Source organism: Denticeps clupeoides, chromosome 18, assembly GCF_900700375.1.
Source record: "Denticeps clupeoides chromosome 18, fDenClu1.1, whole genome shotgun sequence".
NCBI classification, from domain to species: domain Eukaryota; kingdom Metazoa; phylum Chordata; class Actinopteri; order Clupeiformes; family Denticipitidae; genus Denticeps; species Denticeps clupeoides.
The window spans coordinates 14,010,343-14,029,080 of record NC_041724.1 but is presented as its reverse complement, the minus strand read 5'-3'; the positions used below and the strand labels follow the sequence as shown (position 1 = coordinate 14,029,080).

Genomic DNA, 18,738 nt, shown 5'->3' with positions numbered 1-18,738 from the left:
AAAATCTAAAGATAGATTTATGTTTCATTTGAGGCTTTAAAAATGACTGTCACTTTAAAATATAGAAAATACATTAATAAAGCAATGTGACATTTTCCTACAAACTGGGGACCTTGTCTGGTAGACATCACTTGTGAGGACCAGCAGACACACATAGTGAACTGTCTGGTTAACTGTAAGATGTAGGTACTTGTGAACAACATGGGGACGAAACAGCTGGGATGCAGCTATAATGAATGAAAAGATCAAAATTTAATAACAAAATTTAATAACAAAAATTTGCTATTTTTATGTAGCATTCTGAACAGTATTCTGTACATATTTACATTCGATTCAAAGACACTTTACTGAATTGCACCCATTTCCAAAAAAAAAAAAAAGAGATTCTAAGATCCTTTTAAAACAAATGTAATAACCAGAAATCTAAAATACCAGAAAATAAGATACCAAACAAAATAAAATAACTGACTTTACATTCTTCTTTTAAGGGTAGTGATTTTGTTCTTCACAAAGAACTTTACAGACAACCAATCCCTGTCTTTCAAGGCAACAGGTTCAGCATTTATACAGGCCTCACATTGTTGTTTTCCTGGCACTGTACAAGTTTTGATGAACCTGTTTAGATGCTTTTCAACTGCATTCATTTCATCACTGTCCCATTTCTTTTTCTTTACCACCTTTCGACCTGAATGAACAAAGCACATCAGAAAAAACAGAGATTTTTAAGTTCATAAAGGCTTTCTATGAAGTTTAACAAACAGTACCTTTCATGGTAGTTGTGGTACTTGTTATTTCTGTTGCTTGTTCAATTGAAGATTTCTGGACTTCTTTTGCAGAAGGATCTATGGGTGGTTCTACATCAAGAGCCACTTAAACACAAAACAAATGCATTCAAAATTGTTAAGGATTTGATTCTTTCTTGGAGAAAATACACTGCTCACAAATTAAGGGAACACAGAAATAAGACATCCTACATCTGAATGAATGAAATATTCTTATTAAATACTTCTTTACATAGTTGAATGTGCTAACTACAAAATCACACAAAAATTATCGATGAAAATCAAATTTATCAACCCATGAAGCTCTGGATTTGGAGTCACACTCAAAATTAAAGTGGCAAAACAAACTATGGGCTGATGTAATGTCCTTAAAATAAGTAAAAATGAGGCCCAGTAATGAGGCCTTCACGTGCCTCTATGACCTCCCTACAATGACTGGACATGCTCCTGTTTAGGTGACGGATGGTCTCCTGAGGGATCTCCTCCCAGACCTGGTCTAAAGAATCCGCCAACTCCTGCACAGTCTGTGATGCAACGTGGTGTTGGTAGATGAAGCGAGATATGATGTCCCAGATGTGCACATGGGGTCTGAAGATCTCATCTCGGTAGTTAATGGCAGTCAAGCTACATCTGGCGAGCACATGGAGGGTTGTGCGCCCCCCTAAAGAAATGCCACCCCACACCACTACTGACCCACTGCCACACTGGTCATGCTGGAGGATGTTGCAGGCATCAGAATGTTCTCCATGGCGTCTCCAGACTGTCACATGTCACATGTGCTCTGTGTGAACCTGGTTTCATCTGTGAAGAGCACAGGGCGCCAGTGGCGAATTTGCCAATCTTGTTGTTCTTTGGCAAATGCCAAACATGCTGCACAGTGTTGGGCTGTAAGCAAAACCCCAATCTATGGACATCGGGCCCTCATACCACCCTTGTGGAGTCTGTTTCTGACCATTTGAGCAGAGCAGAGAGGCCTGCTGGAGGTCATTTTGCAGGGCTCTGGCAGAGGTCCTCCTGTTCCTCCTTGCACAAAGGTGGAGGTAGCGGTCCTGCTGCTGGGTTGCCCTTCTACTGCCTCCTCCATGTCTTCTGATGTACTGGCCTGTTTCCTGGTAGTGCCTTCATGTTCTGGACTCTACACAAACCTTCTTGCCATAGCTTGCATTGATATACCTAACACTTGAACACTTCCTAACATATCCTAACACTTAAACACTTTTGTTAAAACTGCATATCATATCATGTATGACTGTGTATGTGACAAATAAAATTTGAATTTGATCCTGAACGAGCTGCACTACCTGAGCCACTTATGTCAGTTGTAGACTCCATTTCATGCTACCATGGAGTCTCTTAGCTATTTCACTAAAGCCTTCATTTTAGAAGACAACGTGGGTACCTGCTGAGGCACGTACACAAAACTTGTTGAGTCTTATTAACCTTTCAACAATAGTGGTGAAGCACATTCTACTTTGTAGGGATGTCACATATATTTACATTGAAAGGACTTAATGTTTATTAAGTAAAAGAGAAGTGATTGTCATTGTGATACACTGCAACACAGCACATGTGCACACAACTAAATGTGTCCTTTGCTTTTAACCCATCACCGTTGGTGAGCAGTAGGCAGCCATGAAAGGCGCCTGGGGAGAAGTGTGTGGGGACAGTGCTTTGCTCAGTTGCACCTTGGCGGATCGGAATTCGAGATTCGATATTATGATAAAAATACATTGAAAAGAACAGTTTCATACCTGAATGTGGAAGATACTCTCAACCTGTGAACTGGCAGTGCAATTCTGACTGTCTGATTGCAATTTGACCAAATGTAAAAGTAATGTTTGCATTCTGCAAGCACACTACATAATTTCAAAATTTAAATGTACTAACAGTTATACATGTCATTATCAAAATAGGTGTAGTGTGTGGACTTAGTGTAGAGATTTTTTTAGAAGACAATGTGGGGACATAGTGGGGGAGGTGCAGCACTCTCATCCTGAGTCTTGTGAATCTTTCATAAACATTTGTGATACACAATACTTTATGGGGACTTCACATATATCATGCACATTGCACATTGTGGGGACTTAACGTATATTGTAATTAAAATACATAAAAAAGAGCAGTTTCATACCTGAATGTGGAAGATACTGTCATGCTGTGGACGGTCTGTGCAATGCTGATTGTCTTCAGAGGCACCATCTGATTTGGGGCAGTTACTGGCTTGGTTCATACCCTTTATTGTCTCCTATAATGAACAAAACAGTCAGCCATTAGACCAAACATAAAAGATATGTTGCCATTCTACAACCACACTACATATTTTCAATGTTTAAATGTACTAACAGTTATACATGTCATTAAAATAATTAATTTTGTTACAAAATCCTAATAGATCAAAATAGGTGTAGTGTGTGGACTTAGTGTAGAAATGTTTTTTTAGAAGACAATGTGGGGACATAGTGGGGGAGGTGCAGCACTTCTCATCCTGAGTCTTGTGAATCTTTCATAAACATTTGTGATACACAATACGTCATGGGGACTTCACATATATCATGCACAGTGCACATTGTGGGGACTTAACGTATATGGTAATTAAAATACATAAAAAAAGAGCAGTTTCATACCTGAATGTGGAAGATACTGTCATGCTGTGAACTGTCTGTGCAATGCTGATTGTCTTCAGAGGCACCATCTGATTTGGGGCAGTTACTGACTTGGTTCGTACCCTTTATTGTCTCCTATAATGAACAAAACAGTCAGCCATTAGACCAAACATAAAAGATACGTTGCCATTCTACAACCACACTACATATTTTCAATGTTTAAACGTACTAACAGTTATACATGTCATTAAAATAATTAATTTTGTTACAAAATCCTAATAGATCAAAATAGGTGTAGTGTGTGGACTTAGTGTAGAGATTTTTTTTTAGAAGACAATGTGGGGACATAGTGGGGGAGGTGCAGCACTTCTCATCCTGAGTCTTGTGAATCTTTCATAAACATTTGTGATACACAATACTTTATGGGGACTTCACATATATCATGCACATTGCACATTGTGGGGACTTAACGTATATTGTAATTAAAATACATAAAAAACAGCAGTTTCATACCTGAATGTGGAAGATACTGTCATGCTGTGAACTGTCTGTGCAATGCTGATTGTCTTCAGAGGCACCATCTGATTTGGGGCAGTTACTGGCTTGGTTCATACCCTTTATTGTCTCCTATAATGAACAAAACAGTCAGCCATTAGACCAAACATAAAAGATATGTTGCCATTCTACAACCACACTACATATTTTCAATGTTTTAAATGTACTAACAGTTATACATGTCATTAAAATAATTTATTTTGTTACAAAATCCTAATAGATCAAAATAGGTGTAGTGTGTGGACTTAGTGTAGAGATTTTTTTTTAGAAGACAATGTGGGGACATTGTGGGGGAGGTGCAGCACTTCTCATCCTGAGTCTTGTGAATCTTTCATAAACATTTGTGATACACAATACTTTATGGGGACTTCACATATATCTTGCACATTGCACATTGTGGGGACTTAACGTATATTGTAATTAAAATACATAAAAAAGAGCAGTTTCATACCTGAATGTGGAAGATACTGTCATGCTGTGGACTGTCTGTGCAATGCTGATTGTCTTCAGAGGCACCATCTGATTTGGGGCAGTTACTGGCTTGGTTCATACCCTTTATTGTCTCCTATAATGAACAAAACAGTCAGCCATTAGACCAAACATAAAAGATATGTTGCCATTCTACAACCACACTACATATTTTCAATGTTTTAAATGTACTAACAGTTATACATGTCATTAAAATAATTAATTTTGTTACAAAATCCTAATAGATCAAAATAGGTGTAGTGTGTGGACTTAGTGTAGAGATTTTTTTTTAGAAGACAATGTGGGGACATTGTGGGGGAGGTGCAGCACTTCTCATCCTGAGTCTTGTGAATCTTTCATAAACATTTGTGATACACAATACTTTATGGGGACTTCACATATATCATGCACATTGCACATTGTGGGGACTTAACGTATATTGTAATTAAAATACATAAAAAAGAGCAGTTTCATACCTGAATGTGGAAGATACTGTCATGCTGTGGACTGTCTGTGCAATGCTGATTGTCTTCAGAGGCACCATCTGATTTGGGGCAGTTACTGGCTTGGTTCATACCCTTTATTGTCTCCTATAATGAACAAAACAGTCAGCCATTAGACCAAACATAAAAGATATGTTGCCATTCTACAACCACACTACATATGTTCAATGTTTAAATGTACTAACAGTTATACATGTCATTAAAATAATTAATTTTGTTACAAAATCCTAATAGATCAAAATAGGTGTAGTGTGTGGACTTAGTGTAGAAATTTTTTTTAGAAGACAATGTGGGGACATAGTGGGGGAGGTGCAGCACTTCTCATCCTGAGTCTTGTGAATCTTTCATAAACATTTGTGATACACAATACGTCATGGGGACTTCACATATATCATGCACATTGCACATTGTGGGGACTTAACGTATATGGTAATTAAAATACATAAAAAAAGAGCAGTTTCATACCTGAATGTGGAAGATACTGTCATGCTGTGAACTGTCTGTGCAATGCTGATTGTCTTCAGAGGCACCATCTGATTTGGGGCAGTTACTGGCTTGGTTCGTACCACTTATTGTCTCCTAAAATGAACAAAACAGTCAGCCATTAATCCAAACATAAAAGATACGTTGCCATTCTACAATCACACTACATATTTTCAATGTTTAAATGTACTAAGAGTTGTACATGTGTTACAAAATCCTAATAGATCAAAATAGGTGTAGTGTGTGGACTTAGTATAGAGATTTAATTTTAGAAGACAATGTGGGGACATAGTGGGGGAGGTGCAGCACTTCTCATCCTGAGTCTTGTGAATCTTTCAAAAAGATTTGTGATACACAATAGTTCATGGGGACTTCACATATATCATGCACATTGCACAGTGTGGGGACTTAACGTATATTATATTAAAATTACATTTTAAAAAGAAGTATCATACCTGAATGTGGAAAGTCTCAACCTGTGAACAGTCTGTGGAATGCTGAATGTCTTCAGAGGTACCATCTGATTTGGGGAAGATATTAGCTCTGTCTACACCACTTATTGTCTCCTGGAATGAACAAAACAGCCAACAATTAGACCAAATATGAAAGTTATGTTTGCATAACTTTAAAATGCACACTCTCATTCTAAAAGTATGGATAATATCGGGTAATTAAACAGTAGTTTTATACCTGATTGTTGAGGGTGCAGTTATCCAATGAACTTTGGGTGTAATGTAGATCCTTTTCAGAGGCGTTTTCTGACCTGGGACAGTTACTGGCTCCTTCCATTCCACTTCTTTCTTCCTGAAATTATCAAAGGAATCCCCAATAAGTCCCCAAATACTGGTAAAAGATAAAAAAGCTGAACAGTGTCAGGTTGCAAAAGCATTTTTAAATAAATACAGATGCAGAGAATATGCTTAAGTAGGTATAGTGATGATGCATCTTCAGTGAAATAAACAAAACAACCACAATTCTCTAGATTCAATATTTGTTACAGAATTCGAATGCAGGACCAGGGCTGCAAACATATGAAAAGCCCAGTAAACCAATAACAGTAAAATGGATGCGAGCATGTGTGAATTATTCTGATTGTTAAAACTTTATGAACAAACATAATATTACAATTAATTAATACTAAAATCTTAATTTATATAAATATCAGATTTCAAAATATCTTTTACAATTCTTACCTGATTCCTCCAAGGACAATCAGCATGGCCATAATTATATCTAATCTCGTCTCCAGGTGTTATGTCTTTTAAGGCAAAAAGGCACAAATGAGGCTTTCCTTCCACCATGATTCTTTTCATTTTGCAGTTGGGGTTAATGTGATCATCATTAACCAGTCTTCCAAGGGTGCCATCATCCCTTGCAGCATCAATACTGAATTTGAATAAAGAGAATAGTTATTAAATGCAAAATTATACTATTGTTAGTTTGTATTACTTAATTTTATATTATCAATATAATATATAAATTGTTAAACAATTTTTTGTGATCTTGTGATGACACAACTGATATATGCAGACATTATAAATCTACTTCAAATAGCTGAACAAATAAACATTTTTTTTTTTGTATTTCTGGAAAATATTCAGACCTGAGCAGGAACCATGCATGAGCTGCTATCTTAACTATTAGAAGCCAACTGTAAATAAGTCAATATAGTATGGCATGTTTACAATAAGTACCTTAAATGCTGACAGACAAATGATGAAATAATTCTGTTCCATCAGAAGAAAACAACCATATTACCCACAATCCCTGTGTGTCTGAGCGACGTTATGTAACCCATTTTGACTCCACATCTGACTTGAAAAAATTAATAATACACATTTAAAGCTGTTATGGGCGGTTTAGCGATGATAAATGATCTAAATGCTCCCCATGCTGTGCAACTCCACACAAGACACGAGTTCCCACATGTGGCAACAAAACTAGAATACTAATAAAAAACTAATACTAGTTTTAGCAGCGAGTTTTCAAATATATTTTTTAAATATTTAATACAGTTATACATCAAAACAAAGGAAAATATATAAATCCATTTGTACTCACGTCCAGAATTTTCCATGCCAGATGAAATCGAACATAAATCCTTTTAGGGAGTTGTGGTAAATTCGCCGTCTTCGTTTACTTTCTTCTGGATCGATAAGGTCTCCTCTGTACTCCAGTATGAAATCTCCTTTGAAAATATCTGACTCGGCAAACACTCCCCTGCCTAATTTGTGAATCACAACCCACATTCATACCTACTTTCCCTCATAGTAATTAGTTTAAGATAATATATCTGCTTTGCTCACCTTTATAGGAATTGATGTATTTAACATCAAGCCCTGCTTTATCACGGCAGGTGGTGATGTGAAAAATGGCATTGTTTATTGGGCTTTGTCGCCTCCGAGCCATTTTTCTTAGCACATTATTTCTCTTACTGCTTAGTGAAAACGTCTATGGAAGATATAGTAATAATTGTAATTTTAAATATCCATAAATAACAGAAACTAGCATGTGCTAACTAAGCTAGTACCATTTAACTAGCTAGCATTGTCATAGCTTTTCTTACTAAAACACTTTACTATTGAAAGAAATATTATTTACCCCTAACACAATGTGTATCATAAAAGTATGAATCTTTAAATGATTTTTTTCTTGCAGTTAAAGTTAGCTTACATAGATCTGGATGGTGCTATAGCTCAGCAAACTCAGTCTTGCTAACTGAGGCACTTATTAACAATTAGCTCTCTCATTGGTTTCTGATGGTCCGTGACGTCATCAAGACGAGCCAATAAGAGTTCAGCATTGCTGTACCACGTGTTACTGTGTGTATCTGCAATTGCAATTACCCTCTTCAACCCTAGTTGGCGTGTACACACTGTGAGCAATTCCAGGCACACACATACACAATGCTTTTCAAGAAAATGTCCATCTTGGGGACTTTGGAGATATTAAAGGGGTAGGCTTATTTTGATGAAATATACATGCTAGCATGGTTAACTTTGTGGGGACTTGGTTTTTGGTCCCCACGATGACACACGTCCCCACCTTATTGGTGTGCAGTCAGGTCAATGTCCACATATTGGTAGGTTTACAAACACACACACACACACACACACACACACACACAGTCGTTTGTTTTTATATGTTCTTTTTGAAGATAGCTATGTGGCTGTTATATTACAAAATGTGTCTCTACATTTACAACACTTGTAACAAGACTTTTAACTCTTCCCCTAAGCTTAACATCAGACGCCAGTCTCTTTCAATAATCTTAAATCTTTACATATTTCATAGCGGGGGCAAGAAATGTCAGGTTTTTAACATTATAAGGTGTTTTTGAAATACGTATTTGTGTTGACTAATGCAATGGCACCCAATGTGTGTTGTAATGAGGGTTTTAATACTGAATAAGCTGAGTTGTCTTATATACAAGGTCTGCATACTGTATACAGGGCAGTAGGGCTAATTTGAAACACAGACACAATCTAATATACACACATTATATCTTAGCTACTTCTGATTGGACAGGAGTGGAATCCTAGCCCACTAATTAATCTAGCTAATTCCAGCTCTTTTTATTTATTACAGTGCTGAGGAAACGCTCGATCAGCAACACACTATTTACTTACTGAAACGATTTGCCTTCTACACACATGCAACCATGTACTGTGAGGTTATTGAGCTTCTTACACTGGCTCTACTGAAAGGCAGCAGGGAGACTGGTGAGTTTTGAAATAAGGTGAAATCTAGAAAGCCTAGTAGCAAAGACTACTAGGCTTTTTTTTTTACTTTCAGCATATCCACCTATTCACTGCAGGGCCTGTATAGGATGTACAATAAAACGCCAAATTAGTCCTGAAGGAGCTGTCATGAAAAAGCATTGAATCCATACTGACGTTGGATGCTAGAACCTATTTGCAAACTAAAATGGACTAGTGCATCAGGGGACAGACAAAGCTGATGAAATGGCTTTTGTGATTTGAAGCTGAATCCTCAACCATATGGGTAAACTTCCTTCAACATTGAATTAATAACTTTTGTTAACTGGGATGCTCTGAGAGCATCTGCCAAGAAAAAAAAAAGTGAGACGAGAGGCACAGACAAGGTTGCCAGCAAACAAAAGGCAGGCCCTTCCAGCAGATGCTGCCAAATGTTTGCTTCCTGAGGACCTTCTTCAGCACTTATGGCCAAGAATGGTGAAGGAAGGAACAGTGAGGAGAATGAAAAGAGAGTTGAGGTGAGCAGTAGATAATGATGGACTGGCCATCTGTCACCTTGAAATAGTTTGGGCCGACACACTTTGATTTGGGGTAAAAGCAAAGGAGTAAAATTGACCATAATGCCTGAAAGACATTACATGTCCTGCACTGTGGATATTCCAACATGCCCTGCGCATTGCTGTGACGTACAGTTATACACATCATGCTTTCCCAAAGTGCCACTTATTTCTTTCCATTTTTCTCAATTCCTATGCTACGTCCTGGGGGTGCCAGGGAAGATGGGACATAACATATGATTGTTACATGTGACACAGAAAGTGTGTACTAGGCCTAATGCATTCCAAAAGAAATAAGAATCAAACAGTAATTACATGGAACGACAGGAATAAAGCTATACAATAACAGTAAGATAAACCACCGAAAAATGAAAACACCCAAAACAATAACTCAAAACCTCACAGACCTCACAAAATTCCACAGAAAAGATCAAACAAAAGACAGCTTCAACTCAAACATTTGGCCTCCTAGTAAAAACAGTAACACTAGGCCAAAACTTCAGGCCTCAACCCCAAGGTCAGCACCCAGATAAAATGCACATACCACCCACCAAGGTCCCTCACTCATATCTACACGAACGGGAAGGAGAGGTGTTTTTCCAGTCAAGCGTATCCAGAGCTTCTCCATCCCCTTTTCTGTGACCTTTCACCATCCTTATATACATCAGGCTGGGTGGTGTTGACCTGCAGAGTCGAGCCCAGGAACAAGGAAGTGACGACACTTCAGGAACTTCTTATAAATCTATTTTTTAAGTGAAGAGATTGTGATACACAGCAGCTCAGCACACGGTGCGCACAGTGAAATTTGTCCACTGCATTTATCCCATCACCCTGAGTGAGCAGTAGGCAGCCATGAGAGGCGCCCGGGGAGCAGTGTGTGGGGACGGTTGCAGTTGCACCTCAGTGGCACCTTGGCGGATCGGGAAAATTTCATTAATCCATTTGCACAAGTAGAAACAGAGAAGTGATTAGAAATGTGAAGGCGATCTGCAGTCATACACATATGCAGTCACACACATAAGTCCCCATATTTGTAAGGAAAAATAGTTTGCCTGTGCATCCACTACCAATAGCAGATTAACACAAAACCATCCCAGATAACCACTTCTCACAGTCACTCACAGAACGAAAGCACTGCAGGGCCCGTCCATGGGTGATGACGACGTCTTAAAACTCATTGTCACGGGTGGGCTGGACATGGCATGAAGGAGGACGCATTCGCATGATCACAGGACAGGGGTTTAATACGAACTTCACGAGACAAGGGAACATTGACACGCACAATGACCCGACGGTGAACAGACACGAACAGGATAGTTTTATACAATTATATAAATAGACACCAGGTGAACACGATCAGGGAACATTACACAGGACGAACATGAAACTCCGGTCCGGACCCCGGATCCGGAGTCAACCCCTGCCGGTCCGGATCATGACAGTACTCCCCCCTAAAAGCACTACCACCTGGGAGTGCCCACAAAACGGTCCATGAAAGGGGGGAGAAGTCCATAAGGACGAGTGGCGGTTGTCCTGCACCGGCGGCGTCAGGCCCGGGCCAAAGCACGGCTCGTCCGTGGGGGACCGGCGTCCTGTCCGCCGTCCGCAGGCACCGTCACTCCGGTCAGTCTCCGGTACGCCCCGCTGGAAAGTTTGCCGCCTCCCTCGTCTCGGTTAACGCCGGGAGCACCTGAACTGCGCGACCGGTCTCCTCGACCCCACGGTAGCTTTCGTAGGCCGCCGAGAGTCTGTCACGCTTGGGGAACTGATTAAAAAACCTGACATGGATCATGGCGGGGAACTGGCGATTACCGGAGGTGCGTCGCTGGAATCCGGACGAGACGGCGGCGTCGGGGGACGTCCATTCATGGAACCTTGGACATGGATCTGTGGGGCAGACGTCCTCCCGACCATCCACGGTTCCCTGGATCTCAGCGGGCGTAGATCAGCTGCGTCCGGACCTGCGTCCCTGCCGGTCCGGATCATGACACTCATCTTAAAGCCACAGACGCAGCAGGAAGCAGGTAGCTGTTTTTTCTGCTCAAAATAAATCACCTGGTTACATACAGTAAAGGCCAAAGGTTTGAACACACCTTCTCATTCAATGTGTTTTCTTTATTTTCATGACCATTTACATTGGTAGATTCTCACTGAACTAACACAATGACCTCATTTGGACTAGAATGAGCCCTTATATGGAAGTCCTACAAATGTAAATAATGGATGTTCAGAAGGCTAAAAAAAACAATTCATATGGCGTTCACAGTCTTAGTCTGCACCTTCAAAGGACCAACAGTGGATCTGTAAAGATGATCTGAAAATGACGTCGCTTCAACATGTCTTTTGGCACTGGATCCAATTTCTTGGACCAAAAAAAAACATTGTGTAAAAGTTGAAAATTGGTCTTACTGTAGACTGACAGACACAATTTAGACATGATCTGGACATCCATAAGATATCTAATGTTTAGTGGGACTTCCTTAGGGTGGTCAGACTACATGTTCCACTAGTTTAACCTGTTTTTTCTGCAATCTAAGTTTGTTTTCAATTTGCACTCAATATATGCACTCAATGGACTCAGTAAAGCCAATTATGTATTATTGACTATAGACAAAATTAATTTCAAAGATGACTGACATCTTTCAGTTAGAATTCTCAGTTTGACTTGTATGCTTTTTTAATTTTATTTAAATGCATAAGCTAGCTAACTTGTTGTAATATCAGTTGTTGTAATAACTAGTTGGCTTCCCTGATAAAGTAAAAAACATTCATCGTTTTCTACTCAAATGAGGTCAGTAACCTGATTTGAGTGAGCTGTAAAGTAAACCCTCAGGGACAGATCTCAATCAGAAGTCCTACTTCAATGACACGTTCGAAACGTTCTGATTTGGTTGTATTATAATGGGGACACTGACAGGATTCATTTTTCTGGAATGTTTATTAACATTTTTGATTAATTATTATGATGTGACTTCTTTCAGAACTAAACCAAAATTTCCCAAAATATACAATGCTGCCATGGACATTTCAGCCAGGGAATTTGGGATCGAAAGTTGTTGTGGTTAACCGCAGCCTTATCTTGCTTTTTTTTTTACATTAGCTTGTTTGCTGGGTTTGTGTGTTTAATAATATATCAAGATATAATAATGTAACATGAAATAAAAGCGAAAATAATATTTCTAACGTTTCCTCATGTCCCATCATGACATCCCTCTAATGTCTTAAAAACATTCGACAATGTCCTCCCCAAAGGCGAAGTGAATGGAGAAGGAACGCTACAAAAAGACGTTTGGAGGACATTTAGAGGAAGTTTGATTTGCTGGGTACATCTGTAAGAAAGTTTAATTTAAAATATTTATCACGCTCCCTGTGTTTAGTATGCAATGATACGTCTATCTGGAAATCTGGTTAAAGAGCACGACTCTTTTGGGAAAATTGGGATGAGTTCTACCAAAGCCCTTTGTGGTGAGCGCACTCATTTCGAATGAGCACCAAGGCCTTAATATTGGCCAGCCTGGGTCAAAATGTCAAGGCCATTTTATTTATTTATCTTTTTTTTTTTAAGTCCACAAGTCCAGCTTTGGTGCCTACAGGCACGTAGCACATTGCAGACCACGTGTCCCACCGTCACGTTGATAAAAAAAAAAACCTACAAGCTCAGCGACTGTGACCTTGTGATTGGTATTGACTGTATAGAAACATCCACAGCCGCCTTCAGCGAGACGCGCAGAGCGGAATAAATTAGCCCCAGGTAGGAGGCACCCCACACCACGCGTTTTTTATTACGAAAAAGTAATAAGGTCTGATGTTTAATCACGGACGGCAGAGTGAAACTTTAATGAGCGCAGATCTGTGAGGGTTGAGGTTACCTTCAGCTGGATGGAGGTGAGTCAAGAAGATGCCTGAAAAGTGAAATGATTTCTGATGTTTTCATTGAATATGCAAACAGGAAATAAGCGAGGAAATACAAAAAATATATATATATATACATATGTAGTCCTTTCATTTTTTTAAAACATTCTTCAGTCGGACAGTCGGGAAATTGGTTCTTTGATGCTTTCCTCGTTCTGGAGTGGATTTGCGCTGCTTGGACTAATTAAGATTTCAGAGCCGAGGGAAGGACGGTCTCTTTCCCCACACTCTGTGTTTTTCTTACAAAATGTTTCGAGGTTGCATTTGATTCCCTCTGCTGAGAAATGAGAACTACAAAGCTCTTATTTTTATTTTATCCTCTCTGTTGTTGACATTGTGTTTTTCATACCGTGTCCTACATAAAATAATGGCACACAAACCTGTGCACAAACAATCAAATAAATAAGTTCATGAAACAAATCCATATATATATATATATATATATGTATATGTATGTATGTATGTATGTATGTATGTATGTATGTGTATATATATATATATACACATATGTATATATATATGGGCATAGATTTGGGCCACCAAGTGAAAAGAGAGAGGCAGTTCCCACGTGATGAATGTGTGCTGGGTGGTGTCTCTCTCCAGGGTTCCTGCTCCTCCGACGCCTGCTCAGGACTGGTGATCCTCCGAAAGAGCTCGGGGCACGAAAGCACACAGTTCAGCTTGTGCTGGTCAGATGGCTTGAATGCAGGGTCTCCTTTTATCTGAGCTGGCGCCCGACGCCGCCAGTCCACGGCCGTGGTGCCGGAATGGTGGAGCTGCATACAGGCAGATTTATGCCTCACGAGCAGCTTGATGGACTGATCTTTTTTTAAAAGATGATCTGATTTAGCTTTCGTCGCCAAAGGTCAACACCACCTTTTTTTCTAATTTGTGACAAATGTTCACTTGGACTCAATGATTTGATAAGTGGCCAAAGGTCACTGTGACGTGGCGTTCTCGTGGCTCAAAGGTCACCTCTGGTTTTTGGCATTACGAGTATAATTTCCACAGTAACAGCAGCAGGTATGCGAGGTATGTTACTGTACCCCTTGATATGTCTATGTTGATGTTGCACTTGATCTATAAAGATCTCACAATGCACTTTCTATCTAAAACAAAAAGTTCTGTAAATCATATATATTCTACATGCGAATGTGAGAGCGAACTGGTTTTACCCTACCGCATTCTGTTAAAATCTGCAGTTGAGTAAATGTGCATGAACTTTTTTTTTTTTCTTCTTTCTCACCACCCACCTCTCTGCTGTCCCTGCTGATCCGAAGCGAAAAGACGTACGTGGCCTTCGCTTCGCACTCCTGTCAGGTGTCTCCTCGACAAGAACGCAGAGAAGCAGGTTCTCTTCAGTCTAACGATGATTTATTTAGCCTTTACACCTCCACCAAATAACTTTATTTCTAAGCCCGTAAACATAAATCAATGGCGTTACCCTTTATCTTCCCTGTGCGGTATTGGGCGCGAGGAGGTCAGTTTGTAATATTTCTGCTGTCATTGCTTAATAGGCATTTAATGAAGATGCATGCAAGCCCCTCTGCTTAATAAGACGACAGACTGGTGTTATGTTATTTGGGAGACGTTGTGAAGGTGCCGCTCGACTGGACTGGGTTGGGGGGGTTGTTGAGATGCCAAGCCCCTCATTACAGTGCCGCATCATTTCATTTTCATTTCCCTCATCATCGCTCCAGAGGCCTCCCTTTGCCCGAGCCTGCGCCCGCTGACCTATAGAAGCCCGGCGCGCCCTCGGCAGATCAGACCTGAGCGACAGGCAACGGCCGAGAGTCCATCACGCCAAGCCACCTGCGACACCTCTACAGCGGCGAGGCAAGATAAAGCCATAAATCAGCCGACAGCCGACACGGCCGTACGAGGACGGGTCAGATTAAAGGACGAAACAGAAGCGCATGTGAACTGTGACGACAGCTGGACATTTGTTTTTTGGGGGACCATTACCCACCCCGGTCCCGGCCTCACCTGTGTGACATGGGTGATGTACCGCTCGCCGCATTCGAGACAAATGGTACGTTGCGACTCTGTGACATTGCAGCGGTCCTCGGTGAGAAATGACGTGCCACATCATTAGGGCCGGTGGCCGCGCAGTCTTCTTGACTCATTACGCCGCTTGCCGCGTCTCGCCGTGTTGCCGTGAGCCCCATTGACGTTCATTTCACAAGCAGCGAGATGAAGCGGCTGATATTACCCCGAGAAACCGCTCGCTATCGACCCGTTACTATCGTCCCTTCATTAATTACGACTTTTTTTCTTCCTGCTCATTGGTTTTATTTCGTTATTTGCCTGAGCCCCGCCCCCTCAGCCGCCCACACGTGACTGCTCAGCCCATCTCAGGGCTGCCAATTACCTTCCAGCCCACCTCCATGACCTCAACGGCCGGAGTGTGAAGGAAGAGCCCGCTTCCTGTGAGAGGCGAGGTGGCCGGGCCATCTGCCTCTCCGCCGCCGCCAGGCTAACGGAGCCTACACCTCTACCGGGGACCCATTCCCACCATTTCCCTCGCCTGTTCTCGTCAAGCATCCTTTTTTTCCCCCCCTCCACCGTCTTCTCAGAAGAAACAGAGGAAGGAAGAGTGCTGACCCTAGAGGAAATGAAATCTCCCCTCACCACGCACCTCCGCACGCACACATAAATTACCCCTGAACTCGATTTGCTACTCTCTGCGGCTCAGAAGACCTCATGTGCACAGAATTGCCAAAAGACTTAAGAAAGAAGAAAAAAAAAAAAAACTTTGCGCCCAGGGAGACGCTCGTCTTCTGCAGTTACAATAAAAAAGTGGAAATAATGACATTAAAGCCACAGGATGGTGAGAGTCGATCGGCCCCCTCCTCCCTACCGCGGTGTGCAGAGCTCACGCTGGGCAGAGGCCACCGCCATTGTGTGGAAAAGACACTGAAGCAATTAAACGAGTGAGTGCAAGTGGTCCACAGCGTGAAGCTGGAGGCCTCGCCTCTCTTCTCTCTCTCTCTTCCACTGGTCAAGAGAGAGGGATGTGTGAAGCTCTGACGGGTCACAGAGATCAGGCCGGATTAGCAGCCTTAGTGTCCCAGGACTCCCACAATGACTTCCTTAGGGCCCTGCTTGGCAGGAAATACAGAAAAGAGAAAAGCTAAGTAGCACAACAGAACAGCACAAAGGTTTAAATGAATCTCACAAAGAAGCTCAAATAAGGCCACTGATCCGCACACAAAGCACTGATACATGATATATTTCTGTGTATAATTATTATACAATTAGTCTGGTAATAAGGTTTAGAATTGGTTTCTTGTCCTCTTATACATATATGACATTTATAGGCATTATATGTTGAAAAGATCATTTAAAAGCTGTAGTTATTTGTCCAACATATACATGTAAATAGAATTAAAACAGATCATAATCATAATGCAGATGGGAATACATTAAAAGTGTGACGAGATATCGCACCATGAGATCTCACAATATTTAATGTGGGGAAATTCTGGTCAGGTGTAAAATTGTCTTAAGAAGTAGCATCCAGCAGCAGCAAACATAAAATTCCAGCATCACTTGGCTTTGTGCTCCAAACCTCTGTCAAAGGTTGTACAGATCCTTAAAAAGGCAGAAAGCATGACCACCGTACATGCTTGGTGCAGAGGTGCATAGAGATATAGAGATAAATGGTACATGTTGCACTGCAAACATAGCTAACTGTCAGATAACAACTTTTCGAAAATCTCATTTCGTTCTCATTAACTCAGGACGTCTCGTCGCACCTCTACAATACACTTGACTTGGTTTATACCTGTGAAAGGTAGCAAGGTACATATATAATGCAGAAGTGTTGTCTTCGATAGACACATATATATTTTAATTTTAAGTAATATATATTTACATTCGGAATGCATTTAAACTATTAGTAGACTTTTATTAACATAAATCTTGTGTGTGTGTGTGTGTGTGTGTGTGTGTGTGTGTGTGTGTGTGTGTGTGTGCGTGTGTGTGCTAGGGGGTTGTATTATATGGACTTCGTATTCGGCTGTTCAGCAAAGCTCAACTGCACTGATTTGGGCTTGTTAGCCTGACATTTCGTTCTGAACCAGGCCTGCTAATTGACAACAAGACAACAAAGAAAACATTCATGATAGAATTTGTGGTGTTGGATTCTGTGAGCATGCACACGTTCTTGTTAAAAACACATCTAAAAAAGCGAAACAATCTAATCAAGGCACTTCAGATTAGAAAAGGAGCAGAGAAAGATCTCCAGAGCGCCACAGCACATCAAGGCAAAGAAATATGTGTCCAGAACAATAAAAAGAATGATGCATAAAAGCTAAAATAATAAAAAGAGAAACAGTTCTCTGTATGAGTGTCTAAAAAGTACATGCGGTAGCGCTATCTGAATTGTTTTCGTCCAGAGAAATTACGTCGCGCAGAAAATGGCCCAAACTTTTAAGCCCCTCCACGCCTGTAAGTGGCGCTGTAACTCCCCAGCCTTGTGTCTTGTTTCACGTCTAGTTCTCCTCCGTGGCATGTTAAACTGCCAGAACACATCGTGGTTCTCCAGCAATGTCTCTTCATTAGAAATGTGCACCATGGAGAAGATTTCTTGCAGTTGCTTTATGAGGTTTATCCGCCACTGTTGTGTATGTTACTCGTTCTAGGTCAGGTGAGGCGCTTCGAAGCCGCTTTCAGACCGAACGCGGAATGTGCTATGCTTTGCTCTGAAACTCGTTGTTTCCTATGACTTGTATGGCACAGGATTGGTTTTTGCACATCGCACCACTCGGCGGTCTTGTGTGCAAAGCCCACGGCTCCCTTTGGGTGATGGGTTAAAAGCAGAGGACACATTTCGTTGTGTGCACCATGTGCTGTGCTGCAGTGTATCACGATGACAATCACTTCACTTTTCACTTTAAAAAGGTCTGAAAGGGGCTTTACTTTACATAGCTGAGCTGCCTCGAGTTGAGTTGGTGTTGAGGTGAAACTGAGGACTGAGCTGGTGCTGGTTTTCTGTTGCGGGAATCGGCAGCTTTCACTTTCCCAAGTCATCCGTCAGAAAATAGCCGCTCTGGGGCTCCGTCTCCAGAACTGAGCTGTCACAACCGTCTTCAGCTCATCAAAATATACGTCTATCTCATTTTGAGTGGAAATACACTGATGGAAAAGCTTTG

General features: G+C 40.9%; 1 long non-coding RNA gene across 1 annotated transcript; it reads right to left on the bottom strand.

Annotated features, from left to right (window-relative positions):
• Positions 1-392: 392 nt before the first annotated feature.
• LOC114768605 (uncharacterized) lies at positions 393-2,977 on the bottom strand. Its single transcript, XR_003743076.1, has 3 exons — positions 2,914-2,977; positions 765-869; positions 393-685 (listed from the first exon to the last, which is right to left on the bottom strand). It is a non-coding gene; the product is annotated as an uncharacterized LOC114768605 (long non-coding RNA).
• Between the last annotated feature and the right edge of the window lie 15,761 nt (positions 2,978-18,738).